Here is a 13849-nt window from a genome sequence, read left to right as displayed (position 1 = left end):
TACATTAAGTTTCCTCCATGGCTTCATGGCTTAATAGCTCATTTGTTTTTAGTGCTGAATAATATTTCATTATCGGGATGTACCACAGTTTATTTATCCATTCACCTGTTGAAGGACATCATGAATGCTTCCAAGTTTTAGCAATTATGAATAAACATCCATGTGTGGATTTTTTTTGTGGACATATGTTTTCAATTCCGTTGGTTTAGTAAAGACCAATTATATGCAATTGCTAGGTCATATGATAAAACGCATTAGTTTTGTGAGAAATTGCCAACTATTTTCCAAAGTAGCTGTACCACTTTGCATTTCCACCATCAATGAATACGAATTCCTGTTGTTCCACATCCTCACCAGCAGTTGTAATTTATTGGGGGTGTTGGCAGTGTTGTAATTTATTTTTAAAGCTTTTATTTGTAGATTCTGCCATACATTTTTGTATTGGTTTAAAGAGAATTAAGTGATCAAAGGAGATATAGAAAATCTTAAAAGTTCTTTTTAAAAATTTTTTTTTAACCGTTTATTTATTTTTGAGACAGAGAGAGACAGAGCATGAACGGGGGAGGGTCAGAGAGAGAGGGAGACACAGAATCTGAAGCAGGCTCCAGGCTCCTAGCTGTCAGCACAGAGCCCGACGCGGGGCTCGAACTCACGGACCGTGAGATCGTGACCTGAGCTGAAGTCGGACGCTTAACTGACTGAGCCACCCAGGCGCCCCAAAAGATCTTAATGATGACACTGGAATGGAGCTAGAATCTGCATCGTGAAAAGCTGCCAACTAGAATATTTCATTCAGAATGAGACTTGGGCTTTATTTGATTTTGTTTTTAGTTTCTTTCTTACCCCCCCCCCCCTTTTTTTTTTTGAGAGAGAGAGAGAGAGCATGCACACAAGTGCAGAAGGAGAGAGAGGAGAGGGAGAGAATCCCAAGCAGGCTCCACACCCAGCCCAGAGCCAGCCAGAGCCAGAGTAGAGCCCAGTGCAGATCAAAAGTCAGTTGCTTAACTGAGCCCCCTAGGCGCCCCTTGGTCTTTAATTTAAAATCCATCTTAAAATTCTTTAAATTTCCTGATTCATTGGAGAACATTTTCATTATATTCAAATTTTTATAAGCCAAAGTATTGGAATCCTCTTCTAAAAATATATATATTTTTGTCAGAGGTAAATAAATGCTTGTTAATATGTTAGTTGGGAAGTACAATTGAAGTTATTAGGGCTTTTTTTTTTTTAAGTTTATTTTTTTTGAGAGAGAGAGAGGTGGGGAGGGGCAGAAAGAGAGGGGGAGAGAGGATCTAAAACAGGCTCTGTGCTGATAGCAGAAAGCCCCATGAGGGGCTGGAACTCATGAACTGTGAGATCATAAGCCACTGAGCCACCCAGACAGCCCCCCCCCCCCCCGAGCTTTAATGTTTATTTAAGGGCTTTGTTTTTAATGCTATCTTTACCAATTGTTTTAAATATTATTACACTTATCAAGATAAACTGAATACTGGGTTGTCATTTTCATGGCTGGAACTCAGGCTCAGTGTTTACCATATTTTTGTACTAGTATCTGTAATTAAAGCACTGGTTATTCAATTTAAAAAATGACTACATGGGGCATCTGAGTGTCTCAGTCGATTAGGCATCTGACTCTTGATTTCCGCTCAGGTCATGATCTGTGGGTTTGTGAGCTCAAGCTCCATCTCCAGCTCTGCACTGATAATGTGGAGCCTGCGCAGGATTCTCTTTCTCCCTCTCTCTGCCCCTCCCCCACTCATGGGCACGTGCACGCGAGCTTTCTCAAAATAAAAAATAATAAATGACTACAAATGAATAAAAAGATCCTCCAATCATTCCTTTCTGAATAGTGATTGTTCTGTGTGTGCGGATAATTGTCATGCACTGTCTCTGTGTGAAAGTCTGTGCATTTATGGCAGCTAACAGCAAGTCCTTGCCACGAATAATCCAGGCTTTTTGTTACTGCATTTGGGATCCATGCAAGCCAATCGAGGTGCATATTTACTATGTTTTTGTTTACAATGTTACTGAGGCTCAGAGAGGTTAGGTCTTGCCCAAGGTTACACAATTATAGTCGTCCCCGCTTACCTGGGATTTCGCTTTGGCCCTTTTAGTTACTTACCCAGGGTAACTAAAAGGGAAAGCAGATGGATCTCCTTCTGACCAATCACAGAAGGTCAATAGTTGACTCACGCTGCGTCAGAATGCCATTTTGTTTCAGTGCACGTGGACATTTTATTCTCTCCTGGCGGGAGAGGTGAGTATTTTGAGAGACAGAGATTCCATGTTCATGTAACTTTTATTATAGTATACTGTTAAAATTGTTCTATCATCAGTGTTGTTAATCTCTTACCCTGCCTAGTTTATGCACGGAACTTTATCAGAGGTATGTATAATTGTCGTTTCTCTCCGCGGTTTGGACATCCACCGGCGGTCTGGAACGTAACCCCACTGCAGACCCCGCTGGCGGTCTGGAACGTAACTATTGTAGGGAGGCTAGGATAGGGGTCCACTGGGAGACTGCACCTTCACCGCTGTGTTCGCCCGCAGCTTTTTTACCGGTTGAGGAACCTCATGAAGAAGAGGCTTGGGGGAGAGGACCTGGCTCGGTCAAGGATGCTGTTGGCTGATTGACCAGGCTTGCAAGCGAATTTTCAAACACTGTGTAGCTGGTTTTAGTTTCAGTTTTATGTAGTAGCTGTTAAATTTGCACAAGTTTTAAGCATGATTTGGAGCTGTAACACATTTCTGACAGTGCACTCTGTTGCTAATGTCAGTGATGGGAAAATCATCCTGAAATTTTTTTTAACTTTTTTTTTTTTTAATGTATGCTCCACGCTTGAGACCCCAAGATAAAAAGAGTCGAATGTGCTTCTGACTGAGCCAGCCAGGTGCCCCAATCACCCTGAATTTTTGACCAGGTCTGACAATTTGTCCTACAGCTCAGACCATCATAAAACTAGTCAAGAAGCCTACTATTGATACACCTGGCATATTCCTCAAAGATAGTTCTTTCCTTAAATTAATAGATTTAATTTATTGATTCCCCCTCCTGGCCATGTAAAACATGCTCTTTATAGAAATTAAAGAGAAGTCTCTCCCATCCCCTACCAGGAAATAATTGACTAATATTTAAATATTTTCTTTCAGCCTATTATTTACATTCACATTTGCATTCAGCTGCATTGTGTTTTTGCATCGTGTTTTTATCACTTTATTATAAGAATTTTAATGAAACAGTTTAAATACGTAGTTGGTTAAAAAAGAAAAAAAGATGTAATTGGTTGAGGTAAATAGGTGTTTACTCAGTGCCTACTATATGCTGATGCTGAGCCAGCCTGACACTATGAAGAGTGAAAGGCAGTATCCCCCACTGTTGCTTGATTTTACAACCTAGGTGAGGTTTTTCCTCAATATTTATGCAGCAAAGGAACCCTTTACTGATTAATTTTTAATTTTTATTAATTTTTAATTTTTTTAAGTTTATTTGAGAGAGAGAGTGAGCAGGGGAGGGGAAGAGGGCGGTGAGAGGGACAGGGAGAGAATCCCAAGAACACTCCATGCTGTCAGTACAGAGCCTGATGCAAGTTTGAACCCTTAAACAGATCATAGCCTGAAGCAAAACCAAGAGTGGGACGCTTAATGCCACCCAGGCACCCTAAGGAACCCTTTATCATCTAACTACTCACTTCAAATTTTATCGCTTTTAATAATTTGGATTTTCACGCTTTGGGTAAAGATGTGCTTATGTCTCTTCCGTGTTAGATTTGTCATCATTGCGTTTACCGATCAGAACCATTGGGTGGCAGCAAAAGAACACAGAAGATTTTTTATTTTTCTTTTGTGTACACAAAAATGAAGTGAAAGCTATTTGGATTTCACGGGTGATAGGGAGAAAAATACAGTGATTAAAACTTGACATGTAACTACAGCAGATGAGACCCAACACATCTCATCACTAAATACATGTTACTTACTGCAGGTAAAAAATTCAATTTATGTTTTATTGTTACCAAAGCCATATTGTAAAATTCTCCTTTCAGTTTTCTTTTAGTCACAAGAATATCTTTCAAGATTCCTATGCGGTTACTTTTCTATTTATAAAGGTGAAGAGAAAAACCCAAGCCAGATACTAAGAAAAACTTGTTTAGTAAGAAACTTGTGAACAGAGATTTTGAATGTCAAGCAACAGTGGAAAGGAGTAATTTTCTTGACGGTCTGTTTTAAAGAGCATTCTTGGAAAAAAAACTAGTTGAGTTTGGAGTTCTTGTTCATAGACAAGAGTTTGTTTTAACTTTTAAAAAATCGCTTAGCAAGCAGATTTTAAGTAATGTGAGTCTCTTTGAAGATTTTGTCCATACCTATAAAGTTACAAATGGCTTAGCTCCAAGCTGAGTATACCTTACGTATGATAGACAGCTCCAACTAAAAATGTGAAGTGGTCATGAAGCAGTGACAAGGTAACAAACACTTGTTTTATTTTTCGTACAACTATTTGCAATCTGTTTAGGTAAAAATATAGCTTCCCCTTTCTTTCCAGCGTTTTAAAACGTAATACTTTAAAAGAATCTTGTCTTTTAAATTTTAGACAGAAATATATTTAGCTTATGTGAAAGCTTCTAAATGAGCTATATAAAATATTAAGTGCAGAATGAAAAGTTTGCTTTTTCCAGAGAGCTGAGTATTGAGCAAGCCAGGGTACCATTCTGGAGCTTATTGTCAGAGGGTTATGGAAGAACAGTGTTTATGTTTCTTCCTGTTCAGCTTGGGACCTTCCAGTTGTGCTTGGAGGCTGAACCCTTCTTGATTTTATTTCTTGTTGGCAACATTACCATTGCCTTTTGATGTATGTATGATACAGATCAGTGAACCTTATGTTACTTGACCCTTCGTGGAAATTAAATTTAGGAAAAATGGAGAAGTTTTTTTTCCCCCCACCTGTAACGAGTATATGGCCACCAGAGTCTCAATGGTCACTTTTCTTTAGCAGTACTCAAATGAGATGTTCCAGCAGTATTTATCGGTACTGAAACCCCAATTTGAAACTATAGGTGGTAACTCTCCTGGGCTTGGACTCTGGCCATCAGTGTCTGCTGTAAATCTAGAACAAGGACAGAGAAATAATTATTTTCACTCTTTCCTCCTCTTGAAGCAATTTTTTTGGAAAGGGTGGGATGGGGAAGGGAAAGCATTTGTTATTATCCCAATGCAAGATAGATTTATGTGAGATGTATTTAGTTTCTTTAGAAACTATGTAGAGTCACTCTGGTGAGAGAGTCATTTGCTATTTCTAGTAGTCCACAGTATTTGAGGGCCAGAAGGTTGTAAATCCTCTTGGGAAATTTCTGGGAAAGAAAATTCTACACACTTCCTCAGTAATAACACTTGTAAATTTTTTCTTACGTCTATCGTCTGGTCACTTGATTTTCATTTATTTGTATTGGGTGTCAGTACATTAAAAGCAATTATGAACATAATGAAACAAAGTTTGTTTTGAAAGTAAATGGTAAAACTAAAGGCTGAAACTAAATATAATTTGTAGTTGTCTTTACAGACTAGAGAGACCTGTATTTCCGGTTTCAGGATAAGTTTTGTTTCAGACTTACTATTTGTATGGCTATTTTAAATTTTGTGGAATTTGGTGATCCAGTGTTCTTAAAATATATCTTGAGGTAAATACCCCAATAGGATATTTTTAGTATGAGTTGTAGAACATCATAAAGAATATTGTAACACAGCTTCAATTTCTTGATTCTGTCAGTGACAATTGACTTTGAATGAATCACTGAAATTATGCATATGCTTCTCCATCTATAAAGTGGGTACAATCATATCTATTTTTTCTTATCAGCTATACAGATTCAAATTCAAATGAAAAGGATTCATGTTTTTGGAGGAAAATGCTATTAAAATGTTAAATTTGTAGTAGTAAAATTAATGATGATGTTTTACAACAAAACTGGACAGATTTGATGGAAAGTTTCTCTTCTAGTTCTCTATTTTCTTTTTCCCAAATAAGGTTTATAAATTAATAGTTGAAGAGGTCATTTTGGGAAGTTAGGGCTCTCAAACTTTGCACTTGCAAGGTTCTTTGCATGAAACCTGACCCTGGAGTCTTATGTGCTCTGGAGATGTAAGGTTTTGCTAGGCTGCTTGAGAATATGGCCCAATCCTTGAAGGAGTCAGGCAGTAAAAAATTTCTAACAAAGGAAAGGGGATTATGTTTTATGAGAAAGTGTCAGTCCTTTTCTAATTCATTTGAAGAAAGAAGGTCACACCACAAGGTGTAGGTTCTCTCTGTATTTGTTACAAATGAAAGTTGTTCCTCTTTACTTCAGAGCAGTGTCTGGAGCAGGGACTCTCAGCTCTGGCTTTGCATTGCCATCATTCTTGAAGGTTTAAAAAAAATTCCCCATGCCCAGGCCCCACCCTAGACTAACAAATCAGACTTTCTGGGCATGGGGCCCAGGCATTAGTGTTGTTTGAAGCTCCTCAAGATGTACCATGCAAGGTTCAGAAGCACTGGTCTAGAGACTGTAGTGGAGAGTAGCAACTTTGCAAAAGTCTTAAACAGGAGGGCAGTCTTCAACATTCATTACTTTGTGTTTGCTTCTCTTTTAATGTATTATTTATTAGAGAGTGTGAGCGCATAAAGGGGGAGGGGGAGTGGGGAGAGAGAATCCTAAGCAGCACAGAGTCTGACACGGGGCTCTATCTCATGAACCATAAGATCATGACCTGAGCTGAAATCAAGAGTCAGATGCGTATCTGACTGAACCACCCAGGCGCCCCTGTTCTTGCTTTTATTATCTTACTTTCCCAAAGCAAACCTATAATCTGAAGACAAAAAACAAAAAAACAAAACAAAAAAGCAAAACCAAAAAAAAAAAAAAAAAAAAACCCCAAACCCATATAATAAAGATGTGCTCCAAAGTCAGCAAATCTTGTCAGTTAACCATGGTCCTTTCTGGAACACTTCTAACTTGGCTGTGCCACCATGAAGGATGGGGTGATTCTTTCCATCCTATCTGTTCACTGTGCCATTAAAAGGAGCTTAAAAATGAACATAAAATTAATCTGAACCCTCTCAGGTACTGCTGAAGTCCTTAGATATTGACACAAAATGAAGGAAATGTTTTACTCAACTTGACATGAACCCACTGAATAATTGCCACAGGGTTTAATAAATTGGTGGTTTTTCTATTCTGAGATGATTAAAAAGAGAAAGAAAGGAAAATAAACTCACAACTCGAAACAGTCAAATAATGATGTTAAATCATTTGTACATACATACAAGCAAAAACACGTTCAGAAGGTATTTGTTAATAGAATCTAGGCTGTCTATTTCATTATATGGACCTGGATAGACAGAGATTCTGGACTTGAGTTGGCCCTGGATAGCTGGGACCTTAAACATTTCTTTTATCCTCACTTAACTTCAGTTTCCTGATTTATAAAAGGTGGCTGCATCTATGGTTCTGGCAAGCCAGAGATCTTATTTGCTACTTCTATAATCCTTATCCACTTCTCAGATCAACTCTGCTGTAGAGAATCAGAGTTCCAATTAGCTATAGACCTGCTTTAGAAAAATTCCAACCACAGGTGATAATTTTTCCTGGGTGAGTAGAAAAGAATGTTGATGTCATTTACTACCAATTGCATTTGTCCCTTTTTATGAGGAAGATAACGCAGACATTGGATTAAATTTCAAGGCTGTCTTAGAAAGACACATTACACAAAGAACTGGGAAATATTCTTTTTCAGTGATTATGTTACAGACACTAATGTTTAATATGACCCATAAATCAGTAAAGTACATGAGCAAGAGTCTGACATACTTTAAAAAAGAACCCAGCAATTTACTTATATATTTGATATATAGTTGGTACTCAACAAATGTTTGTTAAATGGTGAGTGAATTTGAAAGGTTGAAAGGCAATTTCTCAGTCTCTAATGCTAATTTGAAGAGGTCCTAAAAAAAAAATCAGTGTGTTTTGGTTATAAAATATGTTTTTGATTTGAATTTTCTTAAATGGTTAAAATTTGAGTATAGTAAAATAGGGCAAACATGATGGGGAAGAGGTGGCATTTATTTTTAAAAATTTTAAGTGTTTATTTCTGAGGGAGGGAGAGAGAGAGAGAGAGAGTGTGAGCAAGCATGACCGGCGGGGGGGGGAGGGGGGTTGCAGAGAGAGAGGGAGACACATAGTCTGAACCAGACCACAGAATCTCACAAACTGTGAGATCATGACCTGATCCGAAGTCAGGTGCTTAACCAACTGAGCCATCCAGGCGCCCCAAGAAGTGGCATGTTCTAATCAGTGTTTGGAGTTATAATTTATAAAATCATTTTGAAAAGTTTACAAAGGTTACAGCGAGCTTTGGAGCATCTTTAACCCATTTCATTAAAACTGTGATCTCAATGAACAACTCCAAGGTTGTTTTTCCTATGGGGTGTATATCTAGTTATTTCTGTGGTGATATCAACTATGATAAACTGGTGGCTATGAGGCACAGTTTTAATAAGATTTTAAAGACAGTGGAAGTCATATTAATATTCTAATATAACCATTTGTTTGCTAATACTTTTAAAAGACATTATTTTGGTCAAGTGAGTATTTGGTTATTTTAGATTAAATAATTATAAATTGAGGAAACACTTGGGAATAGGAGGAGTTAGAAAAATTTTGTTTTCTTAGCTCCTCCTATTTAAGATCAGAAAGAAGAGGAAATTTGTGTTTAAGTGTCTTCTGTTTTAGTAATGGTGGGCAGTCATTTGGACTGACCTGCTGAGTCCAACTTGAAAAGCTGGACCAAACCCAGCAAACAAACAGACAAAAACTGCATAAGGATCCCAGAAAGTGAACAAAATAAATAGCAAAGAATTCCAAAGCCAGGATCTAGAGATAGGGCAAGACTCAGAGGGTGGTCTTAGAACTGAGTCTGCTTTTCTTGCATTTCTTGGAGATAGGAGGCTGAGAGGTCAAGTGGTCATGCAATAGTTTTGATGTGCTCTGAGCTAATGAGCAGCAATAAGAGAGTTCTAGTGCCTCCTTGCCCCACTTTGATTTGGGATTCCAAAGGATTGCATTCTAGGGGCAGAGAAAAGTGAATGGGAAGTTGATCCAGGGTGCTAGTGTTCCTAGGCACCCAGTGAAGAAAATATAAGTCCCTCCTGGAGAAACAACATCATTATCCAATGCCTCAAATTACTTCTACAAGGAATTTTGCAAAAACAATATTTAGGGCATAATAAACAATAGACAGACAGGAGACATGAATGAAAGCCAACAGAAACAACACTGTGGAAATAGACTCACAAGGGTGCCAGATGTTAGAATTTTCAGATACAGAATTCAAAATAAACATACCTACTTTGGTGAAGGTGGTAAAGGACAAGATGGAGAAATTTGGCAGATGTGGATACTATAAGAAAAAAGACCAAATAGAAAATCTGGAGCAGAAAATTTAATGATGAAAATTGGAAGATCTCAGTAGTTGAGTATGACAGGAGATTGACACAGCTGATGAGAGAATTAGTGAGCTGCCTGATGGATTAAAGACAATCTCCAGAGTGAAATTTGTAGAAATGAAAAGAATGGAAAATGAGAATAGAGGACAGAAGATATGGAAGATGGAGTGAAAAGCTCTAACTTATGTGTGATTATAGTTCCATAAAGAGAGAAGAAAGAGAATGGAATAGAAGCAAATCTGAGCAAACTAGATGTAAGAATTTTCCATAGCTGATGAAATTCATCAACCCATAAAGAATTGCTTATAAATCTGAAACAAGGTAATATAAAGAAAGGCACATTCTAGTAATATTACTGAAACAAAGGTAAAAAAAAAAAAAGAAAGAAAGCAAACAAGCCAGATTTAAAAAAGATAGACTGCCTTCAAAGAAGCAATTGAACTGACAACTGATAGAAAATGATGGAAACCAGAAGACAATAGAATCATATTTTAAAGTGCTGTAAAAAGACCATTGCCAATCTAGAAATCTAAACCTGTTGAAAAGATAATCCAAGAATAAAGATAAAGAAATTTTAGGCAAGAACTAAATTTAGAGAATTTGTCAGCAGATTCACACAAAAATAAATTCTAAAAGGTTTTCTTTAGACAGAAGAAAATTCAGATGAAAGTTTGGGAAGAATGAAGACCTTCCCTCCCAAAAGAAAGTATATTGGTAATTCTAAAGCAATTATTAATTGCACAAGACAGTTATAAAATGTCTTGTGGGGTTTTAAGTAAATAAATAAATAAAACCACGTAAAATACATGACAAAATGGCACATACCTTGTTAAGGGGAGATGCATGGTATTTTGTCCATCAAAGGGTAAAAGCAGTAATTAGTATCAGATTTTTGTTAAGTCAAAGGATGCAGCTTGCTATGTAGAGTCACTGATAAAGACTATATAACTTCTGAACTAATGGGCAAAAAGTTGGAATAATAAAAAATATTTAGAAAAATCAAATCTGAAAGATAGGAAAGAAGAAAAAAAGAACCACAGAATGAGTAGGACAAGTCAAGAGTACTTAGTAAGATAGTAGACTTAATCTCAAAGAATTAGTCATTACATCAAATATAAATGGACTAAAATTATCAATTGTATAAAAATTTCAGGAGATCTAAAACATAAGGATACAGAAAAGTTAAAAGGATGATAAAGTTTTGATGTACCAGAAAGCTATAACAATTCTTGTTTTGTATGTAATAACATAGTATCAAATATATCAAATATATAAAGCACTGATAGAAACTAAAAGTAGTAGAGAAACTGACTCTCTTAGTTATTGATATTAACATGCCGTTAACATAGAATAAACAGAAAAATTATAAAGGTGTGGGAATTTTGAGTAACAGTTAATAAACCTGACCTAATTGACATATAGAATACTTCACTGAGTATCTATAGAATTCTTTTCAAACCCACATGCAACATTATTTTTTAAATTGACTATAGACCATTAAGCAAATTTCAGTAAATTCTCTGGTCACAACATAAACTTGAAAGGGGTAACTAGATAATTAACTAGAGAAAGATTACTAGAAATTTCCCATATATTTGAAAATTAAGAATTATACTTCTAAATAATCTGTGGGCCAAAGAAAAAATCATAATAAAGATCAGAAAATATTCTGAATTGAATGAAGATGTGATATAATGTATGAAATGCAGCTAACATAATACATAGAAGGAAACATATCCTTAACATGTTTATATTAAAAAAGAAGAAAATCTGAGCCCATAATCTAAACTTTTACCTCAAGAAGCTGGAAAAAGGAGCAAATTATATCCAGAGATGAAGGGGAAAAAAAGAGGTAGTGAAGAGTAGAAATCTATGAAATAGGAAACAAAGGTACAATAGAGAAAGTCAATGAAGGCAAAAATTAATACAATTAATGAAATCTCTAGCAATAAAGACTAAGGAAACAATAGGTAAGGTACAGATAACCAGTGCTAGGAATGGAAAGGGGGACATTATCATAGATCATCTCAATAGATGCAAAATAAGCATTTGATGAAATTCAGCATTCATTCATGATAAAATCTGTGGGTAAACTAGGGATAGATGGGAACATCCTCATTCTGAAAAGGGTAATTACTAAAATCCTGCTGCAAACATTACACTTTCCCGTTGATTTTGGGGAAAAAGGTAAGAAAAAAGTAAAAGGTATAAGGACTGAAAAATAAGAAAACTGCCTTTATCTGAAGATAAGTAAAATTAGAAAATTTAAAAGAGTCTACAAGTAAATTATTCTACTTCATAAATCACTTAAATTTTGTTATTTTTGGGAACAAATGCAAAAAGCTTGGTGCAAGTCCTTTTATGGACTGAATGTTTGTGTCCTCTCCCTCCTCCCCCGCCATTCATATTGAAATCCTAGCATCTATCTCTCCCTTCTCCCACTCCCTGTGATTGTATTTGGAGATAGGACCTCTAAGGAAATAATTAAAGTTAAATGAAGTCATATGGGTGGGGCCCTGATCCAATAGGATTAGTGTCCTTACAAGAAGAGACACCAGAGAGCTCTCTTGCTGCTTGCTGTCCCTGCTCTTTCTCAGAGTAGAGGCTATGTGAGGACAGTGTTTGTCTGCAAGCCAGAAGAGAGTCTTACCAAGAACCGAGTTGACTACACCTTGATCTTGGACTTCTAACCTCCAGAACTGTGAAAACATAAATTTCTGTTAAGCCAGCCAGTCTGTGGTATTTCTTTATGGCAGCCCCAGCTGCATAGTACAGCTTCTCTTCAGGAAACTAAAAAAATCACTGAGAGCCATTAGGGTAGACTTAAAAAAATGGAGAAGTATAGCAGTTCATGGATTGGAAGAGAATAATTCTCTTCAAAGTGATCTACAAAAGTGCTTCTCAAACTTTACTGTGCACACAAATTATCAAGGGACATTGTTCAATGAGGTTTCTGATTGAGGAGGTCTGGCATGTGGCTGAGATTCAGCATTTCTAACAAGGTGGCAGGTGATGCTGATGCTGAACCACACTGACCATCAAAGAAATCCCATTCAGTGTCCAAGCGGTCTCCCCACTTCCTTCTCCATATTATCAGCTAGTGAAATAACTTCTGCAATTCTCAGCATATGGTCTGCTTTATTTCCTCTATTACCCCCCTCTTTCTCCTGCGATGGATTCTCTTGAAGTTAAATTAGACATGGTATCCTATCATCTGTAAATACCTAGTGTAAGTCTTTTTAAGGCATAACCATCTTACAGTTATCATAGGTAAAAAAAAAATGGATGCTGCTTCTCAAAATCATCAAATATATAGAAAGTTTTCAAATATGTCTTCTTGGTTTCTTAGAATTTATCAAGAAATTGATGTACAGTTTCTCTTTTCCTCCATGATGTGGTTTAATATGTTCCTCTGTAAAATAGTAATAGATCTAGACAGGGCTTGATGAAATTGGGCTTTGACTTTATTTTTCATAAGAACACTTAATAGATGGTGGTGTATGTATTTCCTATGGCACCCTGGAGAAGACACATGATATCTGTTTCTATTTTCATGATATTAAGATTGATCACTTGTTCACCTACTGGTTTTAGCAGCCATTGTTGGTAACTTCCCACATACATGATTTCATTAGGGGTTACAAATGGTGATATTCTAATTTTATTATTTCTTATTTATTAGGTGGAACTCCTTTCCTAAAGAGGGATTTTCTTATCAACTATTGTTACCCTGATGCATAGTTTGTACAGGAAAGGCAGAAGAAATGCTTGATTCCTTTCCTTAGTTTTTCAGCCTTTAGAATAATGAATTGATTCTCTAGAATTTTCTTTTTTTATGTTTATTTTTATTATTATTTTAAAATATAATTTATTGTCAAATTGGCTAACATGCAGTGTGTAAAGTGTGCCCTTGGTTTTTGGGGTAGATTCCCATGGTTCATCACTTACATACAACACCCAGTGCTCATCCCAACAAGTGCCCTCCTCAATGCCCATCACACATTCACCCCCTGCCCCCCGTCAACCCTCCCTCTCTTATTTAAGAGTCTCTTATGGTTTGACCCCCTCCCTCTCTGTTTGTAACTATTTTTTACCCCTTCCCTTCCCCCATGGTCTTCTATTAAGTTTCTCAAGATCCACGTATGAGTGAAAACATATGATATCTGTCTTTCTCTGACTTATTTCACTCAGCGTAATACTTTCCCGTTCCATCCATGTTGCTGCAAGTGGCATGATTTCATTCTTTCTCATTGCCAAGTAGTATTCCATTATATATATAAACCACATCTTCTTTATCCATTCATCAGTTGATGGACATTTAGGCTCTTTGCACAATTTGGCTAACATTGAAAGGGCTGCTATAAACATTGGGGTACA

At 36.7% G+C, this 13849-nt stretch overlaps 1 long non-coding RNA gene across 1 annotated transcript in view; it reads left to right on the top strand.

The window, feature by feature from the left end:
• The first annotated feature begins 2215 nt into the window (after nucleotides 1-2215).
• Nucleotides 2216-13849, top strand: part of LOC125162732 (uncharacterized) — a 524310-nt gene continuing 512676 nt past the window's right edge. Inside the window, exon 1 of the long non-coding RNA XR_007151148.1 lies at nucleotides 2216-2257. This is a non-coding gene — a long non-coding RNA (uncharacterized LOC125162732). The remainder of the gene's footprint in view (nucleotides 2258-13849) is intronic.

This window comes from Prionailurus viverrinus, chromosome A3 (assembly GCF_022837055.1).
Source record: "Prionailurus viverrinus isolate Anna chromosome A3, UM_Priviv_1.0, whole genome shotgun sequence".
NCBI lineage: Eukaryota > Metazoa > Chordata > Mammalia > Carnivora > Felidae > Prionailurus > Prionailurus viverrinus.
Note: the sequence above shows the minus strand (reverse complement) of the source record. Positions and strands in the feature narration are given on the sequence as shown.